The following is a 19,381-nucleotide window of genomic DNA, read 5'->3' on the forward strand; positions in this document are numbered from 1 at the left end:
TATCCGTGGAATAGGGTGGCATGGTAACCGCAGATAAGAGAAAACTGCAGATAGTCCAAATAATTAAGAAACGATACTAGAGTATATAATAGCTAAAAAATATGAACAATACTTACACATTTAAAAACAATAACATTGAATGTAAAAAATATATGTAAAAGTTAAAAATGAAAAATATCACAATCCTAAGTTTAAAAAACAGTTAACTACTATCGTAAAATGATACAACTTTGTGCCAAGGACTGTTACCATGGTGATTATTTTGTTCTCTGGTGGCCTCTTTTTTGAACTTACGAGCTCCAAAAAAATTTCCCAGGTAGTGTAACCCGTTAAGTAGCTAAATATGTTTTATCAGATTGCCACTGTTGTTGTATACCTTAGATAAATTAGCCGTTCTTAGTGCGTGATTCGACTCACTCGAGGAAGAGCCAGAAGTCTCCTTTGGGCAGACCACTTACGCTATTTTCCCAACATCTGGTAAGTTCAGATTTGCTTTACTATTTTGTCAGTTATGAATTAAGTCGCTTGTTGACTTAAATGTTTCATACTTTTCACAAGCTCTCAACATTTATTAAAAATGGGAATATTGGGGGTACAACAATGGGCCACCTATTTTTCATGGTTTTTAGTAGCTTGAAGCTCCAATTTTTCTCTGTAGGGGTGCTTTTGTCCTATTTTATGTTGTTTATCGTAAATAATGACGAGAAAGGAAAGAAGAATGTTTAGGGGTAGCCCTATTGCCCATATTCATGGGAGATTTTGCAAAAGGTGCTGACTGAAATCCGAACCAAATATAAACTGAGATAATTTTTAAAAATTATTTTGATGAGATTTAGAATGTGAAATATGATTTCACATTTCAGTTTAAGATTTTTGTTGAACTTATTTAAAACGTGTTAGACCTACGTATTTTCTGAGACTACAGACTAGGCAGGGTTCGCGTTTACGCGCTATAGCGGTTTTTTTTTACGCAAATTCGCGGGAAAGGGAAGCAACTTCCGCGAAAATTCGGGTCCTAGGGACCCAGAACACCCAAAAGATAAAAACCAGAAAAAAAATTGGGGAAAATGCTGAAGATCTATCTAGTGAATGCTTTTAAGCTTCAATGACCAGGAGAATCAACAGAAAAGGATTAAAATGACCCTATCTCTGTATCAGCTATTCAAACACACCCCTACTGTTGACCAGTCAATGGAATTTTAGTGATAAGACTGGAGCTTACAGTGACCTCCTGGGCAGAGCTCAAGGAGCAAAATATTGCAAGTTCATAAATAGCCCATTGTACTGTATTCTAAGAATAAGTTCTCCCTCAACTTTTATCTTGGGGAAATTCCTGAAAACAACAATAAAGATCAATAGTGAGAGTGGTTTCAATGCAATCTTCAGGATTGATACAGGACAACTGAGTAGTAAAAGCTTATCTATTTTGCATTCACCTAACCAGAATTACTTTTGAAAATCATTATCTTGCATCCGCAATAAAAGGATGGGTGAAAAAAAATGGCGAACATTTTCCCGATAGCGCAAAACACCAAGTTCTGAACTTAACATTTTTCTTGTTAAATTACTTATGAATATGAATTTTATACAAAAGCACATTAACCTTGTTCATTTTCTAGTAATTCACCTATTTCTGAGGGGCTATTTTTATTTGAACTTGCACAAGTCACGTATTAATCGATCGCGCCATTTTGAAAATGGCGAAATTTTAAAAGTAGCACCAAAGCCAACACAGATATTTTAAAAGAGTCACAATGAAGTCAAATTTTCTAATTTAAGATTGCAAATGAGCAATTTTCATACTCATGTGAGAAGATGTTTCGTTTTTGCGATCGCGATTTTTGCGTTGTGTTAATTTACTCGCGATTTTTTTCTATTTTTATGAAATTGCCATTGATAATTGATGGAGGGGGGGGGGGGATAGTTGCTTTTTTTCACCTAGAAAAATGTTCATGAAAGCAAAGGTTAAGGGAGTGCTTTCTGCTTGATCAATCAAAGGCATTTATTTTTTACTTCATGGTAAAATCCAACTTTAAAGTAAATTTTGAGTTTACCTCTTTGCTAATAGTAAATAGTTTCTCAAATAACTAAATCTTGCAAGTGTATTATTTGAACATATGATAATCACAGAAAAAAAGGGCAAAATTAACCAAATTAGTTTATTTCATACCTTTTTCAAATAACTATGTGGATAGTTTCTTTTCCCTAAGTATAAATAGTTGTATATTATTCAATTATGTGCTAAGATTTTCTGTTTAAAATTTAAGGGACTCATTTTTTCCGCCAAAGGACCCAAATCTATTTCATTAATGGGTCCTTGGGACCCAAGTTACGGATAGTTGAGCGCGAACACTGCTAGGTATAGGTATCTAAAGGTATAATACCTTCTGAGACTAGGTATAACCTTTAGTTGGTGAGATTGTTCTAGTTTTCAAATGTTTCTATGTCAAAACCTACGCAGACAAAAAAGAACGTTGTCTACATTTACCATGTTGAACTTCATTAATCACTCAAGAAGACAAATGATGATTAAACCTTAAAAAGTTTCTTCAAAAAGGTAAATGATGGACTAATAAAATTCTTTATGCAGTTTCAAGCAGAGGGCAACTTGTAGCCTCAGACAATAGGCAAGATCAAGTTTTGAATGAGTTTTCTAAGTTAAAATGACATGGCCCATAGTTGTACCCCGTAGAGGTATAACTATGGGCCACAGAGAAAAAATTCCCCATCCGTTTCTTTCTAACTTAGATATTTTTTAAACATTTCATTTGAAGGATGAGATTTATAGCTACCATTGCTAAAGTCCTCAACTTTATAAATCAAAAATGTACACAGAGTTTTCATTGAACACATCGAAAAGTGGCCCATAGTTGGACCATTTTACCCGGAGATAACCCGACCGGCAATAATACAGAGATTACTATAGTTAACTTATTATAAAATAACAAAATTGCAGACTCTGAAAATCTCATGCTAAAATATGTACAGTCAAACCCGGGTTTAACGAACCTCTATTTGACAAATTTTTCTTTTTCCCCCCAACTAAAATAAAGGCAAAAACCCCTCTTTACCGAATAAACCCGAAAATAATGAATTATTTTAACAGCTGAAAAATTTTTTAAAATGAATTTGAGTTAGGAAATATTTGATTGTTTTCCAATTGAACTGTTTGCCATATTATCCGAAGCAGAAAAAGACTTTTCTTAAAATCAGCAATTTTTGGCGGGCGAGGGCCATTATTTTAATTAGAAAGTGTTCGTTAAAAAATTATAAGTTATGAAAATGATAATTGTAGAGTCTGTATCAATAATTAGAGGAAAAGTTGTTAAAATTTTTATTTATGCATTTTATACCACTAAATTGTACATTTTCTAATCTTACCTATGGTGTTACAATATTGTAAAATAAGTTTCATGATTATTTTAATTCGGTATTTTTATTAATTTTCTAAATTTGGTTACGGACTCTATAAAATTTTAAGGACTCTACATTTGGCAACTGTTTCAACACAGCTCTTTCTTTACCAAAATACTTGAACAGTCTGCCAAGGAAAAAAGAACCGAAAGTGAACCCTTTAAAAGGAATTACAACTTATACTTAAAAAAAAACTTCAACTTTTTGAAAAATTTTGACTGCACAAGTGTATAGGTGGAGTCGGGGTACATCGGTCTGCTTGTCATTTACTATCATTATACATATCATTATATATATCCATCTGCCTATCATTTCTAATAACAAATTCAAGACAATGCAAAAAGCAGACTGAAGAAATCAACATAGTCACACCTGGTCTGTTCCAACAGGAGAACCACCTTCAATCGGATTTTTTACATATATAGGGGCGCCCCCACCCAAGCAAGCGTGCACCACCTAAATATCCCAAAGATCCCCTTTAATAGCAAGAACCTCCTCTGCCCCAAAATGAGAAAAATGTCCCTCAAAACAACCCCCTAAATAATTTTGTGGCACAGTCTGTTACATACCCCCTCCCCTCCCAGGTGAGCACCCCTCACATATATGATAAAGAAATATCCATAACAGTTGATTCTATCATTGAAACTATTGAACAGTGGGGTAGTATAGTTGTTTAGACTTTGTAAACAATAATTTAAACAAAACTCAAATGTGACCTATATGTCGAGTCCGTAACATGTTCATAAACGTGCAGTTCTTTAGTAAATAATACCTTTAAAAATATTTTTTCTTCTTAATTATTTTGGTGTGTAAATGCATTCTAGATAAACAGACACATAGTAAAAAACCTTCATTAGGTAAGAATAGTTATCTTCACAGAAAATTTGAAGATAGTTTAAGTAAAAATTTCAATGTCTTTTGAGTGTAGAGTCCGGGTATTTCTTTTTTGAAGGCAGGCGATATTTTTCAGTGCTAAAGAGCAATAGTAACCATGTCGCGCCCATACTCACAGCGACGTTTTAATTGTGTCTGGCAGGATGTTTGGCCCATACGATTGATCTGGCAGCTTACAAAATCATTCCCTGAGCATAATAACATAAAAATTAAGACTCGGAAAATAAGTAAAGTTGTGCCCCTTTTTTCGAGGGTGTCTGGCAGTTTGGCTATGAACTATTGACAATATTCTGTAACATACGTAAAAATCAGCACTCAAGAAAATAAGTAAAGTTGTGTTTATTGAGTACATTCAGTGCCCAGCACCTGCAAATTGGCCCTCAGTCCAAGTTAACAGACATGCATATGTTCAAAGTACATGCTAACTCTATTCTGTCCTACACATTTTATTACTCAAAAAATAAGTAAGGTATGGCTCTCCGACTAGTAGTATATGCACACTAGAAGATCCGACAGACGTTGTTCTGTTCAAACTTTGTAAATCGAAAAGTAAAAGCTTTCAATAAACTATGAAGTGTTTGAACCGTTTTGTTGAAAAAATAAGTAAAAAGAAAATGTTTTAAGCTGCTTGGTGTCAGAATGCGTATATTTATTACAACTTGATTTATCTAATGCCCACTGAGATGTTGTTTTATTAACTATTTTTTCTTCCGTACTTGATGGTTTGTTCCTTCAGCCATACTCAAAGGATAAAAAGCATCCTCAAATATTAAGTGTAAAAAAAAAACTACCCATCTAAAACAAACGGAAAATCCCGCTGCAACATCCCCCATATGAAAAAGAATAATACAATCGAAAGGATATCGTTTAAAAAATGATAAAGGTAAAAACAGTTCTCTGAATAAGCGAAAATAACTCATCCCTCCCCCTCCCCTCCTGATGTAAAATAGACACATTCTTTTACTAAAACCTCTTTAAAAACGAAAAACAATTCTTTGCCATTCGAAATATTTCGCCAAATAAATAAAAAATACAATAAATTACTTTAACAGTAGCTTTAAAATGTAAGCGAATGATCACGTAACTCTATTGTTTATAGCCAAAGTCGACAAGCCACCACTTTACTGTAATCCAGCCGATCAGTGAGTGAAGCCAACTCCGACTGATTAGCAGTCTGATCTTTTGAACAAAAACTTTTTTAACTTCATGTATTGCCTAATTTATTTTTTCCACCAAAGATAAATATCTTCGGGAATATTTTGATAATTGGGAATCCGGCGCAATCATCTTATTTTTGGTGTAAATAATTTTATTTTGGTAACCCTGCTGATAGTAACCCTATGTGAATAGATGTTTTGGTTCTCTTTGTTTAGATTTGCAACGAAAAATACCTCTTGCGCAGGTATTGGAGCCAAAAATTGACGCCAGTGAAGAAAGATCGCCAGATTCTCAACTATCGAAATATCCCCAGATCTTCTACTGCACTGATCTTGTGTACAGAACTACCTTGTTGTAATTTTTCTGGACAAAAATAAAATTTGTTTCGTCTTTAAATTCCATCATCTTTCCCTTTAATAATGTACTGATTAGTTAGATAATCCTTAAAGTATTCTTGACGTTGGTGCCAAAACTCAGATGGATTTCAGCCAAGAAACAAATGTTGCTAGGAACGGTACTGTCTGATCATTTGGTTCAAAAACTTAAGCACCGATCCGATCACATAGTTCAACTACGACGACAGAACATGCGTTTTGCATGAACCTTCCAGTACTTCACTTTAAAATATATCACAAATGAAGGCTTCCCTCTCTCTCTCTCTCTGTGCGTTTTATCTATTCTAAATTGACATATCAAAGTAGGAAATTTTATTACAAAAAGCAGAGCTGACTTTCTTATTGTCCTTTGGCAACAGGATAAATAAACATTTCAATTCTCGCTCAACAATAGGTTAAAATAAATATAAATCATTTGGGAGATATAACCATCCAGTGATTAAATTAACAAAAACGCTTCTGATTCGAGTGATCTTGCTTCGAAACCATGCTTGCCACAACTTAATTACATACAAAAAATTTGATGAAAATCGGTCCAGCCGTTTAAAAGCCTTATTGTGACAAACGTACGCACAGAAGATTTTTAAGCAGTTGAGAAAACCGTCAGCCTTCCTTCTTACTAGCACAATATAATGCTTCATTAAGGTGATGGGCAGTTACCCTAGCCCTGTTCCCTGTATCTGTTCCTGAAAGTGCTTAGGAACAATTGAAAATTAAAGCGTTCATTTATGAAATCATCAAGTAAATATTTTGCAGACTTGAGAGAAATGTGCTTTTTCATTCCTACTAAACAGCATAGATAATAGCACAGTGGTAAAAATAAATTTTTATTCAATTCCTTATATGAGGCATTAACAACTACATAGACATCCTGCCTTTTTAATTGCATTAGGCTCATTTCACGTTAAATCGCCTAATGCCATATGCTGTCATGTCTCAGATTTTGCCCATAATTTTTTTATGGAAAAATATCTGAGAAATAAGCTCAAATTATTTTTTTTACTTCCTTTCAAAAAAAAAAAAAAAACTAAGCTTAGGAGAATTATTTCAAAAAATCAATTTTTGATCACTTTTCAGAGTTGCCTCTTTGACATGAATTAGAAAAATGTCTCTAATTTATTTTTTTTACCAATTATGCTGAATTACGTATCAATTTAAAGCTAATACTTCTCTTTTAATATAAATAACAGAAAGTATTCTGTGAATAGTAGAGTGCTGCCATTCCTAATCTAAAATCAGTTTTTATGCTTTTTCAATTGCGAGATTTAATAAGTCATGTCTCCGGAGAACAAACTAATATCTGCATCAAATTCTTTTTGGAGTACATTTAAATCATTCCCTTGCTATGTAGAAAAAATTAGAAGAGCGTTTTCTGTTGTTTTGGAATTAAAAAAAAAGTTTGTTTTGCAGAGAGAATTTACTTCAAATACAAGTTTTCTATACTTTAAAGCTTTTTTGAGCTTAAAAAAGTTCAAAAACTTTTCATAACAATTAATTCTGAAATATCAAAAAATAATATTGATCTGTATCAATCGTAAGTTGATACAGATCAATATTACATATACTATATATACAGTAAGCCCTAATGTTCAGTTTTGGTCTCCTTATCTTAAGAAAGACATTAATGTATTGGAAAGGGTTCAAAGGCGAGCTACAAGGCTAATAAATGGACTTTCTCACTTCGACTATGATTCCAGGCTTAGAAGGCTAAAAATGTACAGTCTTGAGCAAAGAGGAGACCGAGGGGACATGATTCAGTTGTTTAAATTTATTAAAATGAAAGATGTTACAGGGCTGAAGTTTAGCACTGAAAACAGGACAAGGGGTCATTGTTTTAAGCTATTTAAATCTCAGGCTAACATGGATGTTAGGAAAAATTATTATTTTAGCAGGGTAGTGGAACCTTGGAACAGTTTACCGGAAAAGGTGGTAATGAGCAAGGGAGTAGATAGTTTTAAGAGGGCCATTGATCTTCACTGGGGATTGTAAATTAACTAGGACCAGTCTAGCTGGGCCTAGAGCCTGTTGCTGGTCGCCACTTTTGTATTTGTAAATTGTTAGGAAGTTGTTCATTTTGGAAAGGAATTGCGCAAACACCTCCGTTTCAGACGTGACAAAAAAACGAAAAAAACTTTTGAAAATATACTAATTAAGAATAATACTAAGAATAGTTAAAAAAACTTTTCTAGTGGCTTTATTTTGTTTTTTTTTTTTTTTTTTTTTTTTTTTTTTGACATTTGGAAGTTGGGGGGGATTCTACGTCACAAAATATGCCTTTTTTACTATTTCTTTTAAGAAAATGGTTTGGTTAAACTGATTAAAACCTTTTATGTATTATTAGTCATGGTTTTAAGAATATTCTATAAACTTGTTATCAAAAAATATCCACAGACAAGCTGGTGACAGCTTTTCCCAGAGCACCTTTGGAGAAAGATGATTTGCGGTATTCACTGTATCTCAGTTGACATTTATCTGAAATCAAATTGTATCTGAATTTAGTCAAAGTATTAATTAATCCTTCAACCTACATTCTCAGATCTTTTTTTGTTTGACTTTAAAATTTTTAGCTGCCATTTGAAGTTAAAAGTGCTATTTTTTACGAAAAATTCCACTATTTTGTTAATTAAAAAAAAAAACTCAAACTCAATGTAGGGCGAGGTTTTCTCTATGCAGAATGTATGTAGTAAATTTGAAATGAATCAGTCAATTGGTTTTAAAAAGAAGAGTGAACACAGACTTTAAATGAGTTTTTCTCAAAACCACTTTTTTAAAGTTTTAGAAGCTAAAAAGCATCAATTCCAGTTCCATAGAGTACAGTCCCTGTAGCAGTTTCGATCTCCTCAGTCTATTCTTTTTTCATTATTTATTTATATTTCGCCATGGGCGGATTTATGGGGGGGCAGAGGGGGGCAATGCCCCCCCAGTTTTGGGAGGACTTTATGTAGTAACAACACATTTTCCAAAAAAATTTTAATATAATTTTTTTCCTTTTTGACTAGTTCAAAAGGGCATGGGTGAATTTATAGGAGGGGGCCATAGGGGCAATGCCTCCCAGTTTTGGGAGGACTTTAAATAGTAACAACACATCTTCCAAAATCTTAAAACAAAAAACCATTATTTTTTTCTTTTTTTGAATAGTTCAATGAAAATGAAAAGGATAGTGAATATCCTTTTCTGATGGGAGAAAAGAAAAAAAAAACATTAAATACAAATAGTACAGCTGTCACTGGGGTGCTGAAATATACCTAAATTCACTATTTTGGACTGAAAACCATTTGGGCAAGTATACAAATGAAAATATAGTCAAAACGAGCTATGCATTTAGCTGCAACACTTATAATAATTGACGATTATTTTTAAATTAGAACCTAAAACAAAGGGAACACCCCTCCCCCATTTGCGCTAACAGAACGATCTGCTCGTTATGATTTGTTTTCTTTCTTTTCAGAATGTTTATTTTCAATTTGCGTGATTTCAAAAACTAGATATTTTGTGTTGTTACAGACGAAAGATTTTGAAGAACCTTCTGGATTCACACGTTCAGATTGGTAAAATTGTAAAAATCCTTTAACCGTAAAAACTGATGAACTTTTGTAAAAATTGCAAAAATCTGCAGGTAATAGGGCCGGATTTGCCTATAAGATAAACAAGCTATAGCTTCGAGCCATTGCTTTGAAGTGGGTCCGTAACTCATAAAAAATTGCATGATTTGTTCCTTGAAAAATGGAAAGTGCTTGAAAAAACTAATTTCATCTTCAAGTGCTTGAAAACCTTGGATATTTGGAAAAGCGTGGCTACAAACCTTAAATTTTAAATTTCTAACAAATGGTAGGGGGAGGAATGCCAAAATATGTCAAATTTAGCTCCTTGCTACATCGTGCATCAAAAGTGTAAAAATCATTGTTCTTACGTAAGTAACATATTACTTGAAATAAATTTTTGTGACTCACATGTTTCATATCTTGCTTTTTATTTAATCCCGAATGCAGTATTTTGGAAATTCTTTTGTATTGATTGCTTTTATCTTGCTTCTACTGCTTATTGTTAATCCGTTAAACCCGGAAAAAATGATACACTACCTCTATTCCTTTTTGTTTTCTGCACTGCTTATAATTTAAAAATAAGGTTGTTGTAATGAGAGAATTCTATAGTTTATTTTTTCTTTTAAACTTAAAATAGCTGTTTTTTGAGCAATCATGATTGCTTATTGCTTTCATTTGACTGTTTTTGATGTCCTATCATTTTTCCCACCGCCACCCTCCGCAGCATCACCGTCGACCCGGTCCTCACGATGCTGCACCTCTAGCGAAAACCGTCTCCACATTTCGTCAATATCCTACACTTACACGCATACATACACGCACCTACACACATATACATATATATACCTACACACATACACATACACACACACATACACACAACTACCCACACATTCATGCCTGCACACAGACACAAACACATATGCCTACACACACATACACATACCCCCCACACACATACACGCAACTACCCACACACTCATGCCTGCAGACACACATGCCTACACACACATACCCTCCACACACATGCTTACATATACACACACACACACACTCGTGATTGCGAAAAACATAATTTGAATTTAAGATGACAAAATTCAAATTATTTTTTTTTCTTTTTCGTTTTTTTCCCCCCCAAAGTTTGAATAATACTGTACAGCTGTATAATCTAGTGCTTAATTTCAGAGATTGGAAAGTGCAAATGAAGTGCCTTAAATTATTAAATGTTCTAAAATCCTTGAAAAAAATTGGCACAGTATAACCTACTAGGGCTCTTGGGCTAAAACATCCAATCTAACCAACCAAACCTTGAAAATAATTAGACAAGTCTTTGAAACTCCTAAGCAAAGTGTGCTTCGATTTTATTTCTTATCAAGTGTATAAATTATGATTTGTTCTAATAAGTAGTATGTTACTCTCATGTTACATATTTTCTAATCCTGTACAGCATTTCTTTTAAAGTATTAACTTACATCACAAAGCACATTTAAATCAAAACTTTAAAAATAAAAAAAATTGTCTTTTTTCCCCGAGATTTTTGTGTTTCCAGTTAATCATTATTAGGCTTCAAAATGCACAACTTTACATCCATTTTATAAAATTTCCACCGAGGAAGAAACCCCCGGACCCCCTAAATTTGGAGATATTCTTTATCCCACTTAAAAGGGAGCCTTGCGTCACTCTCTTGATACCAGTCACCTCTCTTAAGGTCAATTCAAAAAGGACAGCAAGAAAACACGTATTAATGAAAACGACACACCAAAGGAAAAAAGAGTAAAACCATGGCCTTATGCATCGCAGGAAAACAGACCAAAAACATGGGGGGGAGGGGGGACAATTTAAAATGTTGCTAAAAAAAATCCTGAGGAACTCGGTCCTAAATCCGCCTATGTATTTCGCTAATCCTAAGCAAGCAGAATAATCCAAGTGTCCGCAGCTGTTCTGACAGCTGCATTCTTTGGTAACTGTCGGAGCTAGTTTGTCGGAGCGGAGACTGAATACTTGATAGCTTTTAGAATTTCGCTCAAAACAACTAGAAATTTTGCAAAAATATTTTTGAAATGTTTAACTTTAAGATGAAACAAAAAGAAAAAAAATCACTTTTTTGAAATTGTAAAACCCTCCCCCCCCCCCTCAAAAGTAAAAAAAAATATATAATAATCAATTTGAATTACTATTGAAAAGTTTTCATAATGTGAACATGTTTGGATTGTGTAACACCTGACAAGGATCGTCTACTTTTACATTATTAATAGAGTCCAACTCTAGATTTCTCCAAGGAAGATTAATTTCGCCTATCAAAGTATATTTTAAAATCTCTTTGAAACTTATTTCAAAATTGACAGAAGTTCTGGTTTTCCTTTTTTGAAAAAAAGAAAATATGCTCCATCTGCCATCTTTTTAAAGAGACCCCTAGGGGAAGGTGGGGCAAGATAGAATATCAGAGTAAGATGAAATATTGAAACTCCTAGCAAGGTGGGTGCTATTATCTAGTGGAAAAGTAGTCAAGTAGTTGCGTTGGGAGAAGTAGAAATCACATTGGTCGAATCAACCAGGTTGTGCACTGCATTTGCAGTGCATAAAGTTTTTCTCTTAATTTTCGTGCGTTTCGCCCTGCTCTTATTTTGTTGGAACACCTTTCCAAGTGTAGTTTGGTGAGTACGATTTTACTAATCGTTTGTACTCTCCTATAATCGTAATCCACAACTCTAAAGGATAAATTTACAGTGATTTAATGTAATTTTATTTATAACCTGAACTTGGGTCGACAGTGAACACGCCAAATGGCGTCAGTGGGGCAAGACGAGATATTATACGAGGGGCATGACGGAATACTATCTCATCTTACCCCACATGTATTGCGATTTGTTTTTTATTCTTTTGAGATTTCTTAAGATAGTGAAAAGAAAGACGAATATGGGAATTTGGTAACTAAAATCGATGCAACATGCTATTGAATGCATAGTGAGTGGAGAAATGGGATTTCAGAAAGCATCCCGAACTTATAATAACCACGGCCTACACTTCATAGAAAAGTGAAAGAAGCTAAGAAAACAGCAATTGGACAGAGGTGTTCTTACGGTTTCGACAACTGAAAATATTTATTCAAATAATGAAACCACAAGTTTAGATTTAGTTAAGCCTTTGGGCCCCATGAAAACTAATTTTTCTTTGGAAGAAGGAGACTTTCTTGCGGACTAAAAGAAAGGAACTTTCTGTAGTGAAGGCTCAAAATTAACGGATGGAAATAAAAAAATCTAAGCAGAGAGAAGAGAAGAAAATGGAAAAATATAAGCAGGAAGAGAAAATCGAGGAAAAAAAGAAACAAAACGTGAAAAAGGGATTTGGATGACATTTTTTCATTTACCCCATCAACTTGTACAGCAATGAAAGTTGGTCAGCCAAAAGATAAAAACAAAAGAATACAGACTGGAAAATTAAAAACAAAAAACTGTACATAAAGGGAAACCATTCGAGTCTTCATCATCGTCTGAGCCTTCTGATGTCGAATGCTTTAATGTGGACATTTATATGTTCCCAATCGAAAGAAGGATTTATTAGGTGCTGCGAACGCAAGAAATAGGCCCATTGATCGTGTGCAGGAGAGGAGGATGAGGACGATGAAGCTGCTCATCTTTATGACGTATGGCAAACATTGAATCTCATCTTACCCCACCTGGTAGGGTAAGATGGGATTTTGACTCATCTAATTTAAACATGAGTCAAAAATTTTCTGTTGAAAATAGGATATTGAGTCAAATTTTATACTTTTATACTACTTGAGAGATAATAATGATATAGTTTTCTAATTGATTTATGAGTTTAATTTGCCCCCACAACTGTTTTTCGGTTAAGTATCTCATCTTGCCCCACCCTCCCCTACATCAGCACATACAGAAGGAATTGAAGGAAACTTTAGGTTGTTCTGCAATTAAGAAAAAATCTAAAATAACATTTAATTGAATTAAGATGTACTATAGTAAATCTTGAAAATAAATGCAATTGGCCGTAAGTATACTTTCCATTTAGTGTTTTATAATCGATGACAGTTATGTATTGATCCACTTTCAAAGCATTAAAAGAATGATGTGTAATATGACCTACAAACTGTGTTGCTCGCTTTATGAAAAGAATGTAAACTGCTAGTTGCTAGTACAAAAACAGGTTGTTTTTAAACTATAATGGCAAAATTATGACAAGCTCAGAAACTTCATTCAGCTTTGCAATTGTTTCGTTATTACCTAAATAATCTAGTTCATACTCACTGCCAGAAAATTGATTTAATATGACAACTTTGAGGACCGATTGAAAAAAAAATTGGTAAGAAGTACGGGAAGGGTAGCAAATGTGAACATGGTATGTTTTACTAGGATAATGTCAAGCAAAAAATCTGGAAAAATTCTCAAATAATATCAATACCAGTTCTACTTCTTGACCAAACTTTTAGAGCAATTAGCCAATTTATATTCCTGCGGTGAGTTTATTTTAGCAAATGCTTATGTAATTTTATCACTCTCTTCTTCACCTAAAAACATTTTAACCCTCTGACGGTCCTGGGTCATGAGTAAGATGTGTGAAATTCTTTCCCATGAAACATTTTTATTGAGTAACTTGCCATGTAAATCAAGTGCCCTACCTACCTTCTATCAATGCCAAGTTATTGCCCTGCGCATTGGATCGTTTGACAACAAACATTTAACATCAGAAAAATAAGTGTAAAATGCTTTTTAAACATGCTAGGTAGGACGTGATAAGACGTTCAAAACCATCAGAGAGTTAAGCTAACTAATAAGCTAAAATTAACTATTGCAAACCATTATATGAACATTCAAGTAAATTTATGACAATGTTTAAATTTTTTGATTAAATTAAGAAGTATTTATTTTTGAAAATTAGTTCTAAGGTACATGACAGGTGCACTTGTGAACACAACACTTATGGGCACACGTGAACAGTTCTTATCTATATCCTCCCTGTAATATAATATTAATGTAGTTATTATAAGTTAAAAAAAGGTGTAAAGATTTATAATTGTTATAGTACAATCAGCAGGTAAATTTATTGTCCCTTATTATTTGCTTATTTTACTATTTTTAATTTTTTTAATTCTTTAGTTACTAAATAGTTGGCCTAGAATATAGTGTTTTTAATTTTCACTAGGAAAAAAAAGAAAATATTTTCCTTTAACTAAAAACTAAAGTTAAAAATAATTTTAAAATTCATCATCATATTCTGTAACAAGAATAAACTTTACATAATAAAATATTCTTTATATTGTTTAGTCTTATACGTTTCTTTTCTTGTCGATCCAGTGATTAGAACATGCTACAAAACTTTAAAATTTGTCAGTTAGCAGAGAGAACTCAGAAAAAATATTTTCTTTTTGAGTTACTGAACAATTTAAACTGACACAGTGTAGGCTACAAACCCTTCTATGTAATGGGTATATGGGTGAATATCAGGAAAAGTGCCAATTTGATTATGGATATTTTCAATCTTTAAAAATACTCACAAATTAAAGTTAATATTGGTAGTTTAACTACACATCTGTTAGACTTTTTTAAAAATTAAGGGCAAGGTCAAAGTGAACATTTAACTCCATCTTAGGGGGGTTTGTATTTGATGCGATAGTTACAGATCTGACAAATATTACAAATTTTATACTTAATCGACATGATGGACCTATGCAATTTAAAAGAGTATCATAATATAAATATGTAGAAAATATGTAACTTTTACAGAAATTTTAATTTATATCCATTTTTATTAAATTATACAATCATAACATCTCACGTTGAAAATTTCAACTTAAAAATAATTTAAGAAACTGAAATTATTAATAATAGATAGAGGAAAAAATAACACATAAGTCAGTAGCTTTTAAAATGAAAATTTAAAAAAAAAATCTTAAAACAAGCTTAAAAAACAAAACTAATTCAAGACTATCAAAGTTTGGAAGGGAGGGAGGTAGATTTGCACAAGTTAACAGATTTACTTTTTTAAAACAAAATTGTAGCTTTTGTGGCAGCAGTTATGAAGGTCTTAATGTTTATGTGAAAGAAAAGAGGGTGAAAACACTAAGAAAAAAATTGTTAGAGAACTCGAATTTTTGGAAGAAAATAATGTTTCAGAAACATATTAAGAAATTAAACTACTTTTCAATCATGAAATAGTCATTATGACAAATTCATTACACAAAGAAAGCATTGTGAAAAACATTGGTAATGCATGCATCAGTTCAGTAACAAATGGTTTCTACTTGTGTGCTGCCGACATGACAAATTTTCGAATTATTGATAGCTGAACATCGCCAATTAAAGATTTGTAATTAAAAAGCTTTATTTTCATTGCAGAAAAATTATTTTCAATTATGCAAAAATAGTTTGAGAAATTAATTTACTTTCAGTTTTAATTTGCCCTACCAAAATGACGCTTCATTTGGTAGAAACAGAAAAGTAAAAATTGGAAAACTCTACCTGTAATTCAACACAACTGAAGAGAAAACTTTTGAATGGAACTTATACATCACATAAAAGGCTTCATCCCACGCAGTCCGTTTGAGCCAAATAAATATTTCTCACTAGAAATAACAATTCCGGAAGTTTGCACTCCAGACATGATATGAAAATTTGGGACAGGTATAAATTGCTTTTTTTACACATGTAAATTCTTTTTTTCTAAAACACAAGAGTCAATTTCGATAGACAAACATAAAACAGTTACTTCATTTTATATTTGTTTTTGCTGCAATGTTTTATAATGCACAAGATTTTTTTTGAAACTTGCGATTCCAATGTGCAACAGTTACCAACATGATTTTGGAAGAACTAAAAAAGTTCCAGAGTCATATTAAAGTAAAACCTCAAAATTTTGTCATGGATTGCATGTGCAATGAAGTTCACTATAAGATAAATTTTATTCTGGTTTTTGATTGAAAGTGCTTCAGAAATTCATCTGGGACTTAAATTAGCACTTTTCTTGATATTTATCCAAATACATGTTTTATATTAAAGAGTTTCTTTGAAATGCGATTTGTCCCGCATTTTTCAATCCTGTTCATATGTGCACTAGGCTTGTTCACATGTGCCCCCATTTTGGGGTACATGTGAACAAATGAAGACATTTTTAAAATATTCCATGAAGTAAAGAAATATATCTTTCAAAAATCCGAAAAAGTTCCAGGGAACAAAGAAAAGACTATTCAGTCATGGGGGCTCTTTTGCTTTGAGCAATTGATAATATTTTTTGAGAAATTAAGAAATGAAAAAAAAATGTTTACATGTGCCCCTCTTCCCCTGCATAATTTTGTACCTGGTATGAGTAAAAGCAATTATTTACACTAATTTAATAATGCAAACACAATTTGATGTGCCCACATTATACACATCATTCTTGTGCTTTGAAAATGAATTGGCACAGCTTTCGTTGATTATAAAATGTTAAATGAAAAGAATTCGCTTATCATAGGTGGATTTAGGACTGAGTTCCTAAGGGGGGGGGGGGGGCAGGATTTTTTTTTTGAGCATGTTTTTAAAAAAATGGTGTACAGATTTAGAAAATAGGTAATAGGAGAGTACCATAATGCCCATTTTGACAATTCATAATTTATACACTTGATAAGAAATTAAATTGAAACACCCTTTGCTTAGGAATTTCAAAGACTCATCTAATCCGTTTCAAGGACTTGAGAACAATTAAAATTATTTAATTACAAGCAGTGCAGAAAACGAAAAGAGGTGGTGTTTTTTTCCCCATGCTGAACCGATTAACAATATGCAGCATAAGTAAGATAGAAGCAAGCAATACAAAAGAATTTCCAAAATACTGCACTGCATTTGGGATTAAATAAACAGCAAGATGTGAAACATGTTAGTCACAAAAATTCATCTCAAGTACTATGTTACAAAAACGTGAGAACCATGATTTTTAAATTTTTGATGCAGGATGAGGCGAGGAATTGAATTTAACATATTTTGGCATTTATTCCTCTACCCCCTCTTATTTGCTATAAATGTTTAAATTTATGGTTTGTATCCGTACTTTTCCAAAATTTTTAGGGTTTTCAAGCACTTTAAAATGAAATTTATTTTTCAAGTCCTTCCTTTTTTTTTTGGTAAGGAACAAATCGTGAAATTTTCTTGAGTTGGTGGCCTTCAACAAAGCGGGTGTCCTAAGCTATATAGCTTGTTTAGTTTATAGGCAAATCCGCTTTTTTTAAATCTTTGTTTCAGTTTCTAATTTGTTGAAATAATCCTTGATTATTTTAAGTATTGCAGCTGAATACATAGCTCGTTCAGTCGATATTTTCACTTATATACTTGCCCTAATAGCTTTCAGTTCAAAGTAGTCGTTTTCAACACATTTCAGCATCCCAGTGACCGCTTTACTACTTGTAATATATTGTACAGATTTCTCTCCCCTACTCCCCCCCAGAAAAGGACAGTCGCTATTCTCTGCATTTTCGCTTCTGAACTATTCAAAAAAGATAAAAAATCATGATTTTTTTCTTTTAAGATTTTGGAAGGTTTATTGCTTCTATGTATAAAGTCCTCCCAAGACTGGGGGGGCATTGCCCCCCTTCGCCCCCCATAAATCTGCCCATGTCGCTTATGCAGACTGCATTTATTTTTAAAAGGTACTTTACTTCTTAACTCAATTAAAAAAATTATCTTACACGTTTTTCTTCATTGCAGAACAACTTAAAGTTTCCTTGAATACCTTCTGCTTGAGCTCTTGAAAAAGATGGCAGATGGAACACAATTCTTTTGTATCAACGGATGTGCAAATGAGAAATGTTTAGCAATTTTAAAATAAGTTTCATACAGACTTCAAAATATGCTTTAATTAGCAAAAATAATCTTCCTTGGGGAAATTGAGAGTTGAACTAGGTTAGTAATGTAAGTGTAGAAGATCGTTGTCAGGTGTTACACTGTTACGCAATTCAAATAAGTTCATGTTATGAAAACTTTTCAATATATTCTCTTCACACATATATTTTTCTTTTTTTCTCGGCTTTTAATGTCAAAGAAAATGCTATTATAAATGTTTTTCAAACTATTCTTATTATTCTTCATATTTAGTATATTTTCAATCAAAAGTTTTTTTTTTTTTTTTTGTCAAGTCTGAAACTGAGGTTCTTGTGCTCAATTGTTTTCCAAAGTGAACAACTTTTCAACGATTTATGATTGATACAAATAAATTTTTATTCTTTGATATTCCAGCATTAACTGTTCTGAAAAGTTTTCAAACTTTAAGCTTAAAAAGGCTGTATAGAATATTACACCCCCCCCCCCTTCAAGTAAAACATTTTTATTCTTAATTGAATTTCAAATAGAATTTTACTTCTATAACTTAAAATAAGGTAAGAATGAAAACCTGACAAGAGCTCTGAAAAATATGCAGAATAATGAATAAATAAATTTAAAGGGAAAAATGCGTAAAAATATATTAGAAAAGAAAAAAAAGATTTAACTGTGGCAAATCTTTATTTTTTTTGGTCGTGCCGGGGGGAAGGGTCCACGAAGTTTGTAATTTTCCGGAGGGGGTCCGCAGAGTTCTGAAGTTTTGGAACCTCTGCTCTGGAAAACAAACTTTTTTTTTTAATTTCAAAACTACAAAAAACATTCTAATTTTTTCTACATAGCAAGAGAATGATTTAAATATTGATGCAGATATTAGTTGGTCCTCCGGAAATATGACTTATTAAATCCCCCAATTGAAAAAGCATGAAAAACGAATTTAGATAAAGAGTGGCAACACTACTATACTGAAACTACTCTACTTATACTGAAAGAGAAAAGTATTAGTTTGAAATTGATGCCTAATTCAGCTTAATTTATTAAAAAATAAGGAAATTAGAAACATTTTTCTAAATTTAAACCAAAAAGAAACTCCAAAAAGTTATCAAAAATCAAATTTTTGAAACATTCCCCAAAACTTAGTTTTCATTCAAAGAATCTAAAAATATTATTTTGAGCT

At 32.6% G+C, this 19,381-nt stretch overlaps 1 protein-coding gene across 1 annotated transcript in view; it reads right to left on the bottom strand.

Moving 5' to 3' along the window:
* Positions 1–19,381, bottom strand: part of LOC129231435 (tetratricopeptide repeat protein 38-like) — a 66,242-nt gene that overhangs the window by 39,892 nt on the left and 6,969 nt on the right. The window lies entirely within an intron of this gene.

This window comes from Uloborus diversus, chromosome 10 (genome assembly GCF_026930045.1).
Source record: "Uloborus diversus isolate 005 chromosome 10, Udiv.v.3.1, whole genome shotgun sequence".
Taxonomy (NCBI): Eukaryota; Metazoa; Arthropoda; class Arachnida; order Araneae; family Uloboridae; genus Uloborus; species Uloborus diversus.